This window comes from Chaetodon trifascialis, chromosome 6 (assembly GCF_039877785.1).
Source record: "Chaetodon trifascialis isolate fChaTrf1 chromosome 6, fChaTrf1.hap1, whole genome shotgun sequence".
NCBI classification, from domain to species: Eukaryota; Metazoa; Chordata; class Actinopteri; order Chaetodontiformes; family Chaetodontidae; genus Chaetodon; species Chaetodon trifascialis.
In genome coordinates, this window is record NC_092061.1 from 1,639,711 (window position 1) to 1,660,445 (window position 20,735).

Sequence of the window (20,735 nt, forward strand, 5' to 3'; positions counted from 1 at the left end):
TGTGTTGTGGTTGCATGTGCAGCCTCACATGAAGAAAACAAGATTAAAAAATAAGATTTCATACACCGACAGGCAGATTCTCACAAAGCAGAGACAACAGATTCTTTCAGCTCTGTAATGTTGCCCTGATAATTTAGGATCTGGCCTCGCGTCCGACCTTCCATTTTCTTTGGTCAGAGGAAAAGTGGTCGACCACAGCCTGCGTTAGTTGCCTGGTTACAGTTTCCTCGGGGGTTTCAACGAGTTTCCTTCACGCTGGCACAGAGCACCAAGCTATTAAAGGCACTTTATTAAACACTGACAGAGGAGCTCCGCAAGGCTGAAGCAGTTTCAGTGGAACCAGATCAGTCAGATGATTGTCTCCGCTTGAAAAGATGGATGAAGGAGACAGTGAGACACAGGATCTTATGGTTTTTTCCTCTGATTTGCATTGAGGTGGAGTTAAGTTGGAGGTGGAGTAAAGTTACCTGGACTTTCACTTTTTCTGGGAGACTTTATCAATCACTAATCAATAACCTTAACAGTGGCTGGATTCCAACTGGGTGTGCAAGGGTCATTTTAGTGTGCATGATGACTCATGAGGACAGAGGAAAGGAATTATTAAAGGAATAGTTCAACATTTGGGAACTAGCCTGTGAGCTCTGTCAACAGCTAGATGAGAAGATTCAAACCTCACAGAGCCAGGAGATGGTTAGCTTAGCATAAACACTGGAAACAGGGCAAAGCAGCTGCATGAAGCTAACAATATCCACCTGCTAGCACTGCTACAGGTCAATGATTAGCTAGTACGTGTGCAAATATGTAGAATCAGAACTGCCTTAAACAAATTAAATATAACATGCTAGCTGGTGAGCTAATCGTACTAAACCAGGTTAGCTGTTTTCAGTCTGAGTGCTAAGCTAAGCTAATCGGCTGCTACTGGCAGCCTCATCGTTATTGTACAGACAATAGAGTGATGTGATGAGAGAGTTAGAGGAGAAGATCAACACCACTCTCACATCTGTACAGCAAGCTGCAGCCTGCAGCTGGTTAGCTTAGCTTAGCATAAAGACTGGAAACAAGAGGAAACGGTTAGCCTCACTTTGTCCAAAGATTACTGGCGCTAAGTGGCTGCAGCTGGAGGCTTCATACTTACCATACAGGCGTAAGGTGTCAATCTACTCATCCAACCACAAGCAAGAAAATAAACACATGAACCAAAATACAGAATTATTCCTTTAATCTAATTAGCTTCACTGTGTTTTCCTGCTACGACGAGCCAAAATGTCTGCTGCTAAAATAGCCAGTGAATGATTCGTCCCCTCAAGATAAATGGCCAGAGTCTGCAAACATTAAACACAACATTTATTCAGTGTCCTGCGCTGGCCTTCATCAGCGCTGACATTATGGCCCCGTGTTGTCTTTCATTAGTCCGGTCCGCTTCAGACCGGCCTCGCTGAGACTAATTAGAGGTAACCTGGCGGACCTCGCAGCGGTGGGAGTGCAGGCTCAGCAGGGTCCGTGTCTCCAGCTGGTATTTTCTTGATTATCGTGTTGTTTGGGATCATCATGCCTCACTTCTCTCCTCTAAATGTGCTCTTTAATAACTGAAGTTAGAGCCGCTTTGATGCCTCCGCTCCTCAAAGATGTGAATAATCGTTTTTCTGATGGGGTTATTGTTCACAGTGTTATTGATCTTTAGTAAATATTGCATGTCCTGCTGTGCTGCTGCCTTTCTTATGCTCACCCTTATCAAGTAAAGAACAATACTTGACCCGTGTGGTATCAGGCGCATGCTGGCTGCCCACGGAAGTGATTTCTGTCCTGTGTGTTTGCTGAGTGTCAGCAGAGTGACACACTGATTGAGCGAGTTCGAAAAACACACTTTCCACTGAAGATAAGAGCGTGACCACCTCGCGCACTCATCGGCAGGATATTACAGGCCGTTGTATCACTGTCAAACCTCCATGATGAATGAACTTCGATTTGTTATTCAGTTTGTTTAAATTCTTGGCAAACACGCACATGTGTGTCGCCTGGTCAGATCATTTTCATGTCGCTCATCCAGCCGTGAACAAGCACTTTGAAACAAGCCGAGCAAGGAGCGATCTATTACAGCACGACAGACTGGCCTCAGACACGTTCTCACGTTGAGCAAACACAATAAAGTACAGTGAATTATAGCAAATCACAGAGCCGACAGGACGGCCTCCAGCCTGACAGGAAGTACTGCAAAATCTCTGCAGCAGAGAAATTATTCTGCAAAACTTTATGTCACATCATTTCTGAATGAGACCGAAACACTGCAGCAGAGAAGGAGCTCGAACTTCATGATGATGATGATGATGATGAGGCTTTGCGTTGTATTCTGGTGCCACCTGGTGGTTCAGCTCTGAGCACCTGAGCAGCCAAAGTGAGGGCACGTTACTCAGACTTCCATTCATGTCCTGGAGACTTAGTCCAACCTAAACCCTAACCTTAACCCAAGTCTGCACCCTAAAATGTAATGATGGACATCGGGGGGGGGGGTTGCATTTTGTCCTCACAACATGAGGAATACATGGGCACACACACACATACACACACATGCACATTGTGGTGTTTCCATCACTTTTGGGGACATTTCAAAGACTTGGGTCATTTCCTGGAGACACTTTAACCATAACATCCACCCTAAAATTTAATGATCGACATTATGGAGCTTTTGTCCTCATTAGGGAGACGAGTCCTCATACTGTGTCCTCCACGGTCCTCCGTCTGGTGCCAAGCAGGTCGTTTTCTCTCGAGACGTTTAAGTTCACATTCTGAGCACAGGTGTCATTGATAACCTTCACGAGCTCGTTCCACTCAGGTGAGCCTGTTCCAGGCCGCCGTGTTGTGCTGTGTCACCTCTCACAGGCTCAGTCAGTGAATCACAGCCGTCGTTCACCGGGTTTGACTCACCTGAGCGTGGCCTTGGCCTGTGCCATGCCACAGTGAGTAACACACACTCGCTCTGTTGGTCGGTGTTGTGCATGACAGCGGAAGAAGTATTTAGATCCTTTACTTGAGTAAAAGTACCAATACATTAATGGAAAAATACTTTTAAAAAAGTACTAATTCTGCAGAGAAATGGCCTCCAGTGACTGGTGCATCATCACAGATCACAGAGAAACATGTGATCAAGTATGTGATGTAGATTAAAAATAACATGTTATCCATTATATTTAATACTAAAATAAGCACATTGTTCTACATTAAGAGAAAATAGCAGTTATGTCTCCAGTAAACATTGTTCATGGATCCTAAAAGTTAAGAGGATGAACATGAAATAAGACATTCAGTAATTATCTGTCCACACGTCACCTTAATTCCAGTTTGTGAGACGATCCTGCAGCCAAACATCTACTCTGAATAAAAAATCAACGGCAGAGAGAAAAGAAAGGGAAGCGAGGAGACAAGGAGAGAGATGAAGGAGAGAGCCGATCGTCCATTCGTGCACTTTGTGTGTTCAGCAGCTCTTCAGCAGCTTCAGACTGATCAGTAACCGTCCTGCCTGTGAGGAAGATGAAGATGATAATCCCTCCTGCATGAGTCACAGCCATCAGTGGGAAAACGTCCTCGTTTCAATGAAAGAAGGACCGAGACGTCCATTTTTGACAGGATGCTCGTCCTCTTGGTGATATGTGATGATCTCTTCATTTTGACCTTTGACCCAGTAGCGGATGCAGAACGTGATAAATGGGCGGGCGTGGATTAAGTCTGGACGGGCCTGATCCACCAGTTCGCCAAAATTGATGAGGTGTGTGTGCGCACGCATATATATATATATATATATATATATATATATATATATATATATATATATATATATATATATATATATATATATATATATATAAAAGAGCAATCATAGCGACCCCTGTTGGCAGCCCAAGTACTTGCTGTAAGTGTGGTCGACATTAGCAGAGCTGTACAAATCTGTAAAAGATCAGACACAAGTTTGTTCAATGCACAGTGTGGTTTGTGTTCTGTATACAATGTGGTGTGCAGCCAATGGACATAAAGCTAATACATAAAGAATGTGTTTTTTAGCCATTGAATGTACATTTTACTGAGCAGGAATTCAGTTGGATGTGTTGTGCTTTAAAGCTGATATTAACGTATGACATACACCTTTATGTAACAATATTTAAAACACTGACGTGAAAAGTGATATGGAGGAGTAATTAAAGATGCCTTCATGTACATGCCAAAATAATCAGCAGGACACTGCAGGGAATCGAACCCCATCCCAGTATAACCAGGAGTACCATTACCAGTGCCTTTTGCTTTTTGGTGCTACATTGAAGGTAAAGCAAAACCTGCATTAGCAACAGCACGTTTGTGGCCAGGGTACTTATTATTCAATAATTTGATCTCATTAGGTCATACAATGTGGTGACTAGGCACTTCCTGCAGTTTTGAATAGTGCTAATATATCTATGTAACGGAATAATCTTCAATAAATTTGTGATTAACCATGCTGTTGTAACACAGGAAAAGAAACCTTGTTCTTTTTAGATTGAACAAGCATTTAAAGATTAACAATGACAGACAACAAACACAATGTCAGCACAGCCAAGGGACCACGCACCGAGTGTGCAAAGTGTGAGAGGCTGCACCAAGTCAACGGCAACCATTGCAAGAGAGGCATCTGACAGCCAACAGCAAAAAGTGTCCATTCACAATGTCACAGCTGGAGTTTATGGACACGTGCTGTCCAAGAACGGAATAGGAGCAGCTCAGTCTAAGATCGAGGCAGTGGAAAATACACGTCCACCGACTAATGCTGCTGAGGAGAGGAGTTTTTTGGGTCTTGTGAACTATTGTGGCAGGTTCATTCCTAATCTAGCCACAACATCCGAACCACTGAGGAGGCTCACAAGGCAATCCTGTAAATGGACTTGGGGATCAGAGCAGGAAACAGCATTTGTGGAGTGAAAGAGACAGCTGGCCAGTTCACATGTAATGGCATACTTCAAACAAGATGCAGAGACACATGTGGCTGTGGATGCTAGTCCAGTGGGATTAGGAGCGACACTGAGCCAGAAACAAAGTGATGAACACACAAACCTGTCTGCTATGCCAGCCGTGCCTTGTCTGATGTACAGCGTCACTATTCCCAAACTGAAAGAGAAGCACTCGCTATCGTGTGGGCATGTGAGAAATTACATCTATTTCTCTACGGAAAGGACTTTGTGCTGGTCACTGACCAGAAACCTCTAGAAACGATCTATTCACCAAAGTCCAAACCAGCAGCCAGGATTGAAAGATGGGCTTTGCGGCTGCAGCCCTGTCGCTTCAAGGTCGTGTATAAAGCAGGCCCACAGAATGCAGCTGATTGGCTGTCACGCCTGACAGTCACATGTCATGTTAGCACATGAAGGTCATCAAGGAATAGTTAAAACAAAACAGAGACTGAGAACAACAGTGTGGTGGCCTGGAGTTGATCGACAAGCAGAGGAGCTAGTGAGGTCATGTCATGCGTGCCAAGCAAATGTGACAAAAAGTAGAGATAAATCTGCAAGATCCAGATTCACTAAACACCAAAGTCAGTCAGCACGTGATGAGCACAGCATCAAGTGTTACAGATGTGGGCGTGCCGGACACATGAGCCGTGAGTGCACAGTGACGAAGAACAAAAAGTGTAATAACTGTGGAAAAGAAGGACATTTCGCAAAGATGTGTCAGACAAAGAGGATGCATAAAGTAAACAGAGTCACAACCACAGTAACACACCAAGGACCAGTGACAGTGAAGATGAGCATGTGTTCACAGTGAATGACTGTGCTGCCGAGGGGACACTGTCCATATTAATAAATGACCAACCAGTTGACATGTTGATAGACTCGGGGGCTTCATGTAATATCGTGACAGAATCCAAGTTTGAGCAGTTGAAGTCAGAGTTACATCAAGCTGCAGCGTCCAGAGAAGAGAGTCTATCCATTTGGCTCTACAACACCACTACATGTAAAAGGTGTTTTCACAGCTGAATTCAAAGCTAATGAGACATCAGAAACCATCACAGCAACAGTCTGAGTGATTGAAGAGGCACAAGTTTGTGTGTTAGGCAGACACACTGCTGTGAAACGGGGACTTCTACACATTGGACCTATTGAACATGTGAATACAGTCCAGCCACAAGATACGACAGCTTCCACAGCTGACACAGAGGACAAATACAAAGACTGTTTTCAGGGCTTAGAAAACTGAAAGACTTTCAGCTGAAGCTGCATGTGGACGACAGCGTACAGCCAGTTGCACAACCTGTTTGCAGGATACCTTTCAGAGTGAGGAAACAAGTGGAGGTGAAACTGAAACAACTCCAGGAAGATGATGTCATTGAGAGAGTAAATGGACCGACACCATGGTATCACCTCTTGTTGTTGTGCATGGTAAGAAAGAGCCTAGACTGTGTGTGGACATGCGCAGGGCAAATGAGGCCATAGTGCGAGAAAGGCACCCAATCCCCGTCATCGACGACATACTGGAGGACATGACAGGAGCCACAGTATTCTTGAAACTTGATCTGAAATGGGGGTACCATCAAATAGAGCTGGAGCCAGAGTCCAGATCACTCACCACTTCTGTAACACACACAGGCCTGTGGTGTTATAAGAGACTGATGTTTGGTATCTCATCTGCAGCTGAGATATATCAACACATCATTGGACAAGTACTGCAAGGCATCCCTGGAGTGCACAACATATCAGATGACATCATCGTATCAGGAGAAACCATACAGCAACACGATGAGAGGCTGCACCAAGTCATGCAACCATTGCAAGAGAGGCATCTGACAGTCAACAGCAAAAAGTGTCCATTCACAATGTCACAGCTGGAGTTTATGGACACGTGCTGTCCAAGAACGGAATAGGAGCAGCTCAGTCTAAGATCGAGGCAGTGGAAAATACACGTCCACCGACTAATGCTGCTGAGGAGAGGAGTTTTTTGGGTCTTGTGAACTATTGTGGCAGGTTCATCCCTAATCTAGCCACAACATCCGAACCACTGAGGAGGCTCACAAGGCAATCCTGTAAATGGACTTGGGGATCAGAGCAGGAAACAGCATTTGTGGAGTGAAAGAGACAGCTGGCCAGTTCACATGTAATGGCATACTTCAAACAAGATGCAGAGACTCATGTGGCTGTGGATGCTAGTCCAGTGGGATTAGGAGCGACACTGAGCCAGAAACAAAGTGATGAACACACAAACCTGTCTGCTATGCCAGCCGTGCCTTGTCTGATGTACAGCGTCGCTATTCCCAAACTGAAAGAGAAGCACTCGCTATCGTGTGGACATGTGAGAAATTATATCTATTTCTCTACGGAAAGGACTTTGTGCTGGTCACTGACCAGAAACCTCTAGAAACGATCTATTCACCAAAGTCCAAACCAGCAGCCAGGATTGAAAGATGGGCTTTGCGGCTGCAGCCCTGTCGCTTCAAGGTCGTGTATAAAGCAGGCCCACAGAATGCAGCTGATTGGCTGTCACGCCTGACAGTCAACCAGCCAGTACAGAAAGGTACAATGGAGGACCACGTTTACTGGGTGGCTCAACATGCAGTGTTGCCTTCACACCACGACAAACGGAGGAATGGTCAGCAGCAGACCTCACTCCAGTTACTCTACGGGACTGTATCAAAACTGGTAACTGGAGTAAATGTGAACCTGTTTATCAAACAGTCAAATCTGAGCTTTCCACTGTGGGGAAAACCGTGATGAGAGGTTCCAGAAATGTAATTCTTCAGGCCGCACGATGACAGACGCTGACGTTAGCACACGAAGGTCATCAAGGAACAGTTAAAACAAAACAGAGACTGAGAACAACAGTGTGGCGGCCTGGAGTTGATCGACAAGCAGAGGAGCTAGTGAGGTCATGTCATGCGTGGCAAATCAACAGTCTGACTTCACAGGAGGTTCCTATAGGCCAGAGCTCCCAGCAAAACCATGGCAGATGCTCGCATTAGGCATGTGTGGACCATTTCCATCAGGACACCATCTGCTGGTACTGACTGACTATTCCTCCAGGTGGGTGAGTGTTGACATCCTTCAGAAACCCACCTCTGTCAACATAATAAATGGTCTGAGACACTCATTTGCAACATACGGGCTCCCAGAATGCATAGGGACAGACAATGGTACTCCATTTGTGTCAAAGGAATTCAAAACATCTACAGGAACATGGGAGCACACATCGCCGTGTCACGCCATACTGGCCGCAGGCAAATGGCGAAGTTGAAAGGCAGAACAGAACTCTTTGTAAGGCCATACGTGCAGCTCATGCTGAAGGAAAGGACTGGCGCACTGAGCTGGACGTTTTTCTTCTGGCTTACCGCAGCACCCCGCAGTGTGTCACAGGCTGCAGCCCGGCCGAGCTACTATTCAACCGCCAGATCAGAACCAAACTCCCTGAACTGTCAGAATCCCGGCTGCAGCCTACAAGACACGATGCTGCTGTTCGCACAGCTGATGCTGTGAGGAAGGAGAAGGGACGTATAAATGCAGACAGAGTCAGAAGAGCAAAAGGAAGCAGGGTGACAAAGTGCTCTTACAGCAACAGAAGAAAAACAAACTTTCAACACCATCTGAACGTGACCCCTATTCAGCGATGGATCGAAAAGGTCAATCAGTCCTTATTGAAAAGGATGACAAGAAGATGATGCGTCATGCATCATTTGTGAAGCTATGGGTTGAGCCTGAAGAAGACGCCGCTGAGCCGAATCGTGTAACTGGAACTGCTGAAATAGCGCCTGATGACGCTTCCCAGCAGGACAGTAGAGCTCAAAGAACCAGCAGGCGGCCAGATCATCTCACACACTTTGTGGCTTAGACAGACAGTGACAAAGGGCAGAATAATCCCCGCTACTTGTCTTAATGGCAGGGTAGAAGGGGAGGGATGTAGTATCTGGCAACACACGTTGTGTCTGCGTAATGAGGTCAGAGAGTACGTCACTTGTATAGCAGCAGGAGTGAAGCAAATAAAGAGCATGGTGATGACTGTCCCAGCGGAGTATGGTTACTAATGCTAAAAAGAAGTTGAAAACATTACACAGGTCCAGCTTTGTGACAGTAAAAGCACTCTCTGTCCTCCCTCCTTGGGCTACGTGCTTTGTGAATGCTGCTGTGCTGCTGTAGTATACTGGGACTGATCAACACAGACTGACTGGACAACAGTCTTGTGAGTGAGCGCATATTCGTCCACAAGCACAGAGCGGAGGTGAGAGTGGCGACTTCCTGTTCAATCAAATATACCACCATGCTCAGACAAACATTTCTCACTGTAGGTCTGATGAGGGGCTTTTTATCATTTCTAAATGTCTGCCTGTACGCTGCAGGGACCAGCTCATAAGCACGTAAAATTGCAGCTTTAACCTTAAATCGTAGTGCGGGCTGTCCTCCACTGGGAGCGCAGCTACAGTTTCCTGAGCTTTCCCACCTTACACTGCACAGGAGACACCGCACCTCTGGCGGCCACTGCGATGCGGTAGCGATGCGTTCGCTAAGTAGGAGTGCAAAGTACAAAGCAAAGTACGAGTCTACTTCAGTTTCTCGGAACACAGTAATTACAGCAATGTGTTTGCTAATGTCAAAAGTTTTTGAGAAGTGGTAGAGGAAGGAGATACCTGGGGCATCAGCGAATGCTCTCGGCGCGCGGGTGTCTCTGTGAGCCTCGCGCCGCGGCTTTATCAGCCTCGATTTCCAGCCGTTTTATTTCCAGCTGGATCTGCCTCTCCTGTGTCTTTTCCTGAGCTTCCATCTGGCGACGTGCAAGCTGTACGATTAGCTTCGCCTCCACTCTGGAGTCAGTACTAACAGACAGCGGACGAGCCACCACTTTTTGTAATGACCCAGCTCGCTACGGGTGAGCCTCGGGCTCTAGCTGGCGTAGCCGCACGGCTTTGTCAGCCGTTTAATCTCCAGCTGCCTCTCCTGTGCCGTTTCCTGAGCTTCCATCTGGCGACGTGCAAGCTGTACGATTAGCTTCGCCTCCGCTCTGGAGTCAGTACTAACAGACAGCGGTTCATACCGAGGCAGCGTGGACGGAGTTTGCGGCCGCTCAGCCGTTCCAGTCTCTGCTGCTGAGACTGTTGGAGCACCGGTAGGATCACTCTCCAGCATCGCTGGCTCTGGTTGAGCCAGCACCAAGAGGATCTCTAACCCCACCCGCAATTTGAGCCAGATCATCTCTGTGGCAGCTGTCCAGCTTGTCCGGGAATCTTTTAACATATATCCCGGACGAGACACAACTTTTTGTTACGACCCAGCTCGCTAGATATGAGCCTCGAGCTGTAGCTGGCGTAGCCGCGCGGCTTTGTTAGCCTCGATTTCCAGCTGTTTTATCTCCAGCTGGAGCTGCCTCTCCTGTGCCGTTTCCTGAGCTTCCATCTGGCGACGTGCAAGCTGTACGTCCAGCTTCGCCTCCGCTCTGGAGTCAGTACTAACAGACAGCGGTTCATACCGAGGCAGCGTTAACGGAGTTACTGCTACTGAGACAGTTTGCGCACCGGGAGGAGCATCTTCCGCCGGCACCCCGATCATCTCCAGCTCTACCAGTTTATCTAGAACAAGAGCTTTAAGCTCCCTTTTCAGAATTTGTTTCTGGAACGAGAAACTGAAATAAGTCGCAACTTGCGCCAGATCATCTTTGCGGCAGCCGTCCAATTTGTCCAACGAAGGACTGGCCAAAAACTGCTGCAAAGCGAACGACATCACCACCACACAGACAGTTACTAAGACAAAACCATGTAAACACTCTGGTTTAAACTATAACTGACCTTCGGGAATCTTTTAACAGATATCCCGGACGAGCCCCCGCTTTTTGTTACGACCCAGCTGGCTAGGGGTGGGGAAGTAACAATGATTTAAATCAAAGTATTCAAAACTGTTTTAAATTACAAAAGGCAAAAGACCAAGACAACGAAAAGAGCGAGTGGGTGCTTTTCAAACAAATGAAATAATCCAAACCAAAAGAAAACTCTCCTAAAATGAGAGTTTAACTAAATATAAAAGAGACCTAACTAATACTAACCAAAGAAAACTCTAAAAATGAGAGTTTAACTAAATATAAAAGAGACCTAACTAATACTAACTAAAGAAAACTCTAAAAATGAGTTTAACTAAATATAAAAGAGACCTAACTAATACTAACCAAAGAAAACTCTAAAAATGAGTTTAACTAAATATAAAAGAGACCTAACTAATACTAACCAAAGAAAACTCTCTATAAATGAGAGTTTAACTAAATATAAAAGAGACCTAACTAATACTAACCAAAGAAAACTCTCTATAAATGAGAGTTTAACTAAATATAAAAGAGACCTAACTAATACTAACCAAAGAAAACTCTCTATAAATGAGAGTTTAACTAAATATAAAAGAGACCTAACTAATACTAACCAAAGAAAACTCTCTATAAATGAGAGCTACCTAAATACAACACCAAACAAAATGGAAAACAAACCCTCCTAAATGAGGCCTACTATTCAAATGGAAACAAAACGAGAAGCAAAATACAAGAGAAAAGCACCCCTAAGCCTACTGAAGCTAACAAATCAAAACTAAGTGTATGTACAAATCAGCCCCCCCCCCCCAAACCTAGCTCAGTATCGAGTCTGGTTGCCAAACAATACAAAGAGTTGAACTCTGACAAATCTGTCACCTGCTGCTACACAAGTTGAGAAACCTGCACCTTTACCTCACTGTGACCTCTGTCTGTCCAGCCTTAAAGCAGTTCAGGTGAGACCAGAAGCTGCGTCTCTTCTTTGCCGCTGCCTTCTTTGCTGTCTTGGTGTCCCTCTGTTGGAGCTGCTGCTCCAGATGGTTCACCGTCACCTGCAGTCTCTTCTGGTTCTCCTCCATCTCTCTCATCTCCTGGAGCCAGGTCTGTTCATTCTTGACCAGCTCCTCTAGGAGCTCCTCCTCGACAGATTCGGTGTAGTCTGTGGCCTCGTTGAGCAAGTTAGAGAGATGGTCTTTCTCCTCTTTGAGATCCACGATTTTGGTCTCCCTCTGTTGGAGTAGCAGCTCCAGATGGTTCACCGTCACCTGCAGTCTCTCCTGGTTCTCCTCCATCTCGCTCTTCTCCTGGCACCAGGTCTGTTCGCTCTTGACCAGCTGCTCTGTGAGCTTCTCCTCGAGAGCTTCTGTAGCATCTGTGGCCTCTTTGAGCGTGTCAGAGAGATGGTCTTTCTCCTTTTTGAGATCCACGATTTCGGTGTCCCTCTGTTGGAGCTGCTGCTCCAGATGGTTCACCGTCATCTGCAGTCTCTCCTGGTTCTCCTCCATCTCGCTCTTCTCATGGAGCCAGGTCTGTTCGCTCTTGACCAGCTGCTCTAGAAGCTTCTCCTCGAGAGCTTTGGTGTGGTCTGCAGCCTCTTTGAGCAGGTCAGAGAGATGGTCTTTCTCCTTTTTGAGATCCACGATTTCGGTGTCCCTCTGTTGGAGCTGCTGCTCCAGATGGTTCACCGTCATCTGCAGTCTCTCCTGGTTCTCTGCCATCTCGCTCACCTCCTTGCGCAGGATGGTTTCTGCCTGTTCAGCGCTGTTTGTCTTTTGAGAGCTGGCTTTCAGAAGCTCATCCCGTCTGCAAATTTCTCTTTCCAAGTTGGAGACAGTGTAGCCGAGTCTCTTCTTTTCAGTCCTCAGTTGATCCCTTTCATACCACACCTGGTTCAACTGGATCTTCAGATGGTTGATCTGGCTCTGACTGCGTTGAAAGGCATTTTGCAGATGGGAGAATTCAGCGGGATGGACTGGATGGGCCTGACGAGCAGGACCAGCCAATGGACCCCTTTGGTAGCTTCTGGGGTTGCCTCTCTCCTCCATTGGACTGTCTAGTAGGCTGTAGTTGTCTGTAGCAGAGAGCAGTTGTCTGTAGTAGAAAGCAGTTCTCTGTAGTAGACACTAGTCACCTGTAGTAGACAATCTCGTAGTACAATGTGTTCGTCAGTAGCAGAATAATAATCAATCAATAAATGAATCGATGTAATAATCTGTACTGAGGAACGCGTATCTCTCTTGTGTGTAAATCCAAGGTCGATACTGCTCTGCTGGGGTTCGCAGCTGAATTTATTGGTCTGGCATCAAAGCCAATTCCATTCTAGAACTACATCAAAGCCACTTCAATCCCATTGGCTGCACACACGATGACACTTTGGTGGGCGGGGCTAATCCAGGAACACATGGCTCCTTTTTTTTTTCTTTTTTTTTTTTTAAGATTCTTCCATCAGGCTGTGAGATTTCTGAACTCATCCTCTGCACTTCACCATAGAAACTGTTTTCATTTTTGGACCTTTTATTCATTCATTCATCCATTTTTGTTTTGTGAGGAGCATAAAGGGAATATAGCTGTCCTTTCATTGTGTTGTACAATGACAAATAAATGAACCTTGTACCCTGAAACATCAGAACAAGAGACAAACAACAGTTCAAGAGAGTGTCTTTGAGGAAAAGTTGGAGGTTCAAGAAGCCTGTGGACATATGTAAAAACAGGGAAACATCAGGATGTCATGAAATCTGTTTGGTCTACTCATCAAGTAACTGCAAAACATTTCAGCACCATGAGATGGAGCCAGAGGCTAAAACAGCTGGTCCTCAGAGAAAGAGACCACTTCAGTGTGTGGACCAAAATCAATGTGTTCAGTCCATCTTGTTTGTTTAATTGCAGATGAAAAGTGGAAACTACCCCACATATCATCTTTGGTGTCATCTTTGATGGCGGCCTCAGTGTTAGTTACAGTTAAAGTGTAAAATTACTCACAAATCAGTCATAATGGGCTCTGTCCGTGTCACATTTATATGCTACAATATCATCTCATTGTCACTGATGCATTACCATGTGAGAAGAGCTGCTTTCACTCATTTTACATCCTCTGAGGTGGCTTATTTCACTCCATGAAAATATTTTGGATTCTTTCAGCTCATTGCAGGTTTTGAACCTTCATCTGCAAAGCAACTCGAAACTACAGCTGTCAGAAAAAAATAACATATTTTCCTCCAAAATGTAGGAGACTACAAGTATAAAGTAAATGCTCAAGGAAAGTACAAGTACCTCAGTCTGTTTCAAGAGTTTTTATTCTGTAGCTGATGTTTCCTTCAGCCTGGAAACCTTCAGCCTTCCACTCTGAATTCACCTGAAGTTGGTATTATTGAATTCAAAACACAGTTATTTAGGTTTGAATAAAACTTGGCTGCACTGCACAAATGTTTCCAACTGGTGGCTCAGTGCTTTCATATTAATTCTAATCTTAAATCTCATCTGTGTTACTTGCATTAAGTCTACTTTTTCTCCTGTGGCTTTAAAACCATGAAGACGTCTTTTCTGCCATCAGCGGCAGCTCATCTCTGCGCCGCTTGCTGTAAATGTGAGCTGTCATGAGTGTTATGTGCCGGTGAGTGTGACATGCTGTCAGTGCTGATCAGGTCTGTCCACTCATATCTTTGACTCCCTTAAAGGTTCAAATCCCACAGCGTAAAAATCCTGCTTTCAAAACCTGATTTACAGTAACAACATTTCCTCCTTAAATAACCCACTAAAAACATGCAGAAGGTCACCGTCTGACCAACGCTGACGAAAGAGGATGAGTCCGCGGGCACCGGCGTTGGCTGGCGGCTGGCCGGAAGAACGACGGACCAAGAAGGGTCAAAAGCGGAGAAGATAATTTCACAGTGCATGGCGTGCGTGCGCGTGTCTCCTCCCTGTAACGTGTGTGTGTGCAGTGATCAATAACAGTAAATCTTAATCTTAATCTTAAATCTTAATATCTAACAGTTCGTTTTATACTGTACGGCTTCATTCACAGACACACACACACACACACACACACACACACACACACACACACACACACACACACACACACACACACACACACACACTGAAGCCACCACACATCAAGTATTTGACCAATCACGTGCGGCTTGAACGGAAAAAGTTGAGAAAAAAACGAAAACAAAACAAACAAACCAAAAAGCCCAAAGCGGCTCGCGCTCTGGATCCAACCGTTCACTTCAAACCAACACACGACCGACACATCACTACTACATTACTACTACTGTGTTACGGCAGAAAGTGTTCAGCACCTACCTAATAGGGGGTTTGGGGCTTAATCCCCGATGATGATGATGATGATGATGATGATGATGATGATGATGATGATGATGATGATGATGATGATGATGATTATTATTAATAATAAACTGGGCTGTTAAACATACAGTTTAAATGGAGTTTGAAGGAAGAGAAATCGTCTTGTCTGACACGAACGAAGTGGATCTTTACTATTCATGAATATCTATATTTTAAACTCCAAAAAGAGTTCATGGTTCATTGAAAAATGAATTCAGTCCACGGTGCTCTTCTGTCGGCTGGGAGCCGATGGAGCGATTTGTGCTCCTCTTTACAGCCAATAACAGAACAACGCCTGGACATGATTCATAGCACAGTGCTTTCGATAACCTGACAGCGGATCTGTGGGAAGGTGGCGCTGGGTGGAGAGACACCGAGCGCCGAATTCAAACGGCCTGTGTGGACGCTGCAGGCAGGGCGCTGACAGATCCGAAGTGTTTCACACTTTGTATGTGTGTGGCAGCACCAGAGACCCAAACAAGTGAGTTTTTAATGATAGGAGCCATTCTGAGGGGAGGGGGCTTCAGACGGCACACAAGCATGTCACTGATCCTCACTTCCTCTGTCACGCTCAGTCTGAAGTGACTCTGACTGACCCTCTGACTCCAGGTCTGCTTTCCTTTGTGAATCCTGCTGCAGCATCAGCTAAGGTTTATATGAACCTTCCTCTGAGCCCAGCTCTTCCTCACAGGGGGTCACAAAGTGGGATTAGGCAGCACTTACTGGCGACCCGCAGAGCTGTTTAACAGATCACACATGACGAGGGACGAGCTTCAAACCACTAACCATCAACTTTCAGCCATTTCCTGCCTGCCTTTCTGCTGCGTCTGTGCATTTTGAAAGTCATCCACTGATGACGGAGACAAAGTAAATGAGGAGGGCGCTCAGTCCAGTGCACACCTTCTGCAGGTGCGTTTGGTGCGTGTTGATGTGCACTAACAGCTCCTGGCTGAGGAGCGAGGGGTCAGCAGTCAATGGAGGTGAAACACAGTGAAACTGGTTTTTCAAAAACTGGGAATTAACTGTGATTGTGCTGAGTGGTCCAGCAGGATGTGATGATGATGATGATGATGATGATGATGATGATGATGATGATGATGATGATGATGCTGTGAACAGATTCACACACACACACACGACCAAAAGCATGAAAGACAAAGACTTTTCTTCTTCTTCATAGCAGTTTATTTATAACAGTCAATAATCACCGGGTTTGACTCACCTGAGCGTTTCCAGCCATGGCCTGTGCCATGCCACAGTGAGTAACACACACTCGCTCTGTTGGTCGGTGTTGTGCATGACAGCGGAAGAAGTATTTAGATCCTTTACTTGAGTAAAAGTACCAATACATTAATGGAAAAATACTTTTAAAAAAGTACTAATTCTGCAGAGAAATGGCCTCCAGTGACTGGTGCATCATCACTGTAACTATCCCACTTTATTTTGCTCTTGCTGTCTCTCGCTTTGTCTACCAGAGGACAGCCTGCATTGTTTATATGTTGATGTTGAGTATGCTTTTCAGCGTGATTTCCTCATTTGTAAATTTAATGATCCTGATTGCTTTAAGGAAAATGTAATTTCCTCTGTTTTATATATATATATATTCACCTGTTTTGGAGCTGGCGGTTCCGTTTATGAATGCTAATATTTTATTTTGAAGACCAGCATTTTTTACATCATTGCTTCCTGTATTACGCTACCGGAAAAATAAAGGTATTTGACAGAGGCTTTTGAGAGCTAACGGAAAAGAGTTGATAAAAGTTTAAAGGCAAGGTGAAAAGGAATTTAATATTTCAAAGGCTGTACATTTTCTAGCTACCCCTGAGGAGGCACAAGGTTAGTGTGTTCAGGTTTTTACTCAACAATATATGTCGATTTATATAGGAGATATGTTGACTCTGTTGACCGCTTGTTTAGTAAATTGGCGGCTTATTGCGTGGTATAACGCTGTGTTGTCGGAGAAAGTGCTGTGTTGGATTGCTATCTATTACAGATGCAAGCAGAAAATTGATTGCTTTGCTTTTGTTTATTTGACAGTTCTCACGTTGGTTTAAAGAAGGTGTGTGACAACAATAAAAGTTAAACCATCAGTCGGGTCTTTCACCATCTCTCGGCGGGTATGCTACAATCACAGATCACAGAGAAACATGTGATCATGTATGTGATGTAGATTAAAAATAACATGTTATCCATTATATTTAATACTAAAATAAGCACATTGTTCTACATTAAGAGAAAATAGCAGTTATGTCTCCAGTAAACATTGTTCATGGATCCTAAAAGTTAAGAGGATGAACATGAAATAAGACATTCAGTAATTATCTGTCCACACGTCACCTCTTAATTCCAGTTTGTGAGACGATCCTGCAGCCAAACATCTACTCTGAATAAAAAATCAACGGCAGAGAGAAAAGAAAGGGAAGCGAGGAGACAAGGAGAGAGATGAAGGAGAGAGCCGATCGTCCATTCGTGCACTTTGTGTGTTCAGCAGCTCTTCAGCAGCTTCAGACTGATCAGTAACCGTCCTGCCTGTGAGGAAGATGAAGATGATAATCCCTCCTGCATGAGTCACAGCCATCAGTGGGAAAACGTCCTCGTTTCAATGAAAGAAGGACCGAGACGTCCATTTTTGACAGGATGCTCGTCCTCTTGGTGATATGTGATGATCTCTTCATTTTGACCTTTGACCCAGTAGCGGATGCAGAACGTGATAAATGGGCGGGCGTGGATTAAGTCTGGACGGGCCTGATCCACCAGTTCGCCAAAATTGATGAGGTGTGTGTGCGCACACATATATATATATATATATATATATATATATATATATATATATATATATATATATATATATATATATATATATATATATATATATATATATATATATATATATATATATAAAACAAGTTTGTTCAATGCACAGTGTGGTTTGTGTTCTGTATACAATGTGGTGTACAGCCAATGGACATAAAGCTAATACATAAAGAATGTGTTTTTTAGCCATTGAATGTACATTTTACTGAGCAGGAATTCAGTTGGATGTGTTGTGCTTTAAAGCTGATATTAACGTATGACATACACCTTTATGTAACAATATTTAAAACACTGACGTGAAAAGTGATATGGAGGAGTAATTAAAGATGCCTTCATGTACATGCCAAAATAATCAGCAGGACACTGCAGGGAATCGAACCCCATCCCAGTATAACCAGGAGTACCATTACCAGTGCCTTTTGCTTTTTGGTGCTACATTGAAGGTAAAGCAAAACCTGCATTAGCAACAGCACGTTTGTGGCCAGGGTACTTATTATTCAATAATTTGATCTCATTAGGTCATACAATGTGGTGACTAGGCACTTCCTGCAGTTTTGAATAGTGCTAATATATCTATGTAACGGAATAATCTTCAATAAATTTGTGATTAACCATGCTGTTGTAACACAGGAAAAGAAACCTTGTTCTTTTTAGATTGAACAAGCATTTAAAGATTAACAATGACAGACAACAAACACAATGTCAGCACAGCCAAGGGACCACGCACCGAGTGTGCAAAGTGTGAGAGGCTGCACCAAGTCAACGGCAACCATTGCAAGAGAGGCATCTGACAGCCAACAGCAAAAAGTGTCCATTCACAATGTCACAGCTGGAGTTTATGGACACGTGCTGTCCAAGAACGGAATAGGAGCAGCTCAGTCTAAGATCGAGGCAGTGGAAAATACACGTCCACCGACTAATGCTGCTGAGGAGAGGAGTTTTTTGGGTCTTGTGAACTATTGTGGCAGGTTCATCCCTAATCTAGCCACAACATCCGAACCACTGAGGAGGCTCACAAGGCAATCCTGTAAATGGACTTGGGGATCAGAGCAGGAAACAGCATTTGTGGAGTGAAAGAGACAGCTGGCCAGTTCACATGTAATGGCATACTTCAAACAAGATGCAGAGACTCATGTGGCTGTGGATGCTAGTCCAGTGAGATTAGGAGCGACACTGAGCCAGAAACAAAGTGATGAACACACAAACCTGTCTGCTATGCCAGCCGTGCCTTGTCTGATGTACAGCGTCGCTATTCCCAAACTGAAAGAGAAGCACTCGCTATCGTGTGGGCATGTGAGAAATTACATCTATTTCTCTACGGAAAGGACTTTGTGCTGGTCACTGACCAGAAACCTCTAGAAACGATCTATTCACCAAAGTCCAAACCAGCAGCCAGGATTGAAAGATGGGCTTTGCGGCTGCAGCCCTGTCGCTTCAAGGTCGTGTATAAAGCAGGCCCACAGAATGCAGCTGATTGGCTGTCACGCCTGACAGTCACATGTCATGTTAGCACATGAAGGTCATCAAGGAATAGTTAAAACAAAACAGAGACTGAGAACAACAGTGTGGTGGCCTGGAGTTGATCGACAAGCAGAGGAGCTAGTGAGGTCATGTCATGCGTGCCAAGCAAATGTGACAAAAAGTAGAGATAAATCTGCAAGATCCAGATTCACTAAACACCAAAGTCAGTCAGCACGTGATGAGCACAGCATCAAGTGTTACAGATGTGGGCGTGCCGGACACATGAGCCGTGAGTGCACAGTGACGAAGAACAAAAAGTGTAATAACTGTGGAAAAGAAGGACATTTCACAAAGATGTGTCAGACAAAGAGGATGCATAAAGTAAACAGAGTCCCAACCACAGTAACACACCAAGGACCAGTGACAGTGAAGATGAGCATGTGTTCACAGTGAATGACTGTGCTGCCGAGGGGACACTGTCCATATTAATAAATGACCAACCAGTTGACATGTTGATAGACTCGGGGGCTTCATGTAATATCGTGACAGAATCCAAGTTTGAGCAGTTGAAGTCAGAGTTACATCAAGCTGCAGCGTCCAGAGAAGAGAGTCTATCCATTTGGCTCTACAACACCACTACATGTAAAAGGTGTTTTCACAGCTGAATTCAAAGCTAATGAGACATCAGAAACCATCACAGCAACAGTCTGAGTGATTGAAGAGGCACAAGTTTGTGTGTTAGGCAGACACACTGCTGTGAAACTGGGACTTCTACACATTGGACCTATTGAACATGTGAATACAATCCAGCCACAAGATACGACAGCTTCCACAGCTGACACAGAGGACAAATACAAAGACTGTTTTCAGGGCTTAGAAAACTGAAAGACTTTCAGCTGAAGCTGCATGTGGACGACAGCGTACAGCCAGTTGCACAACCTGTTTGCAGGATACCTTTCAGTGTGAGGAAACAAGCGGAGGTGAAACTGAAACAACTCCAGGAAGATGATGTCATTGAGAGAGTAAATGGACCGACACCATGGTATCACCTCTTGTTGGTGTGCATGGTAAGAAAGAGCCTAGACTGTGTGTGGACATGCGCAGGGCAAATGAGGCCATAGTGAGAGAAAGGCACCCAATCCCCGTCATCGACGACATACTGGAGGACATGACAGGAGCCACAGTATTCTTGAAACTCGATCTGAAACGGGGGTACCATCAAATAGAGCTGGAGCCAGAGTCCAGATCACTCACCACTTCTGTAACACACACAGGCCTGTGGTGTTATAAGAGACTGATGTTTGGTATCTCATCTGCAGCTGAGATATATC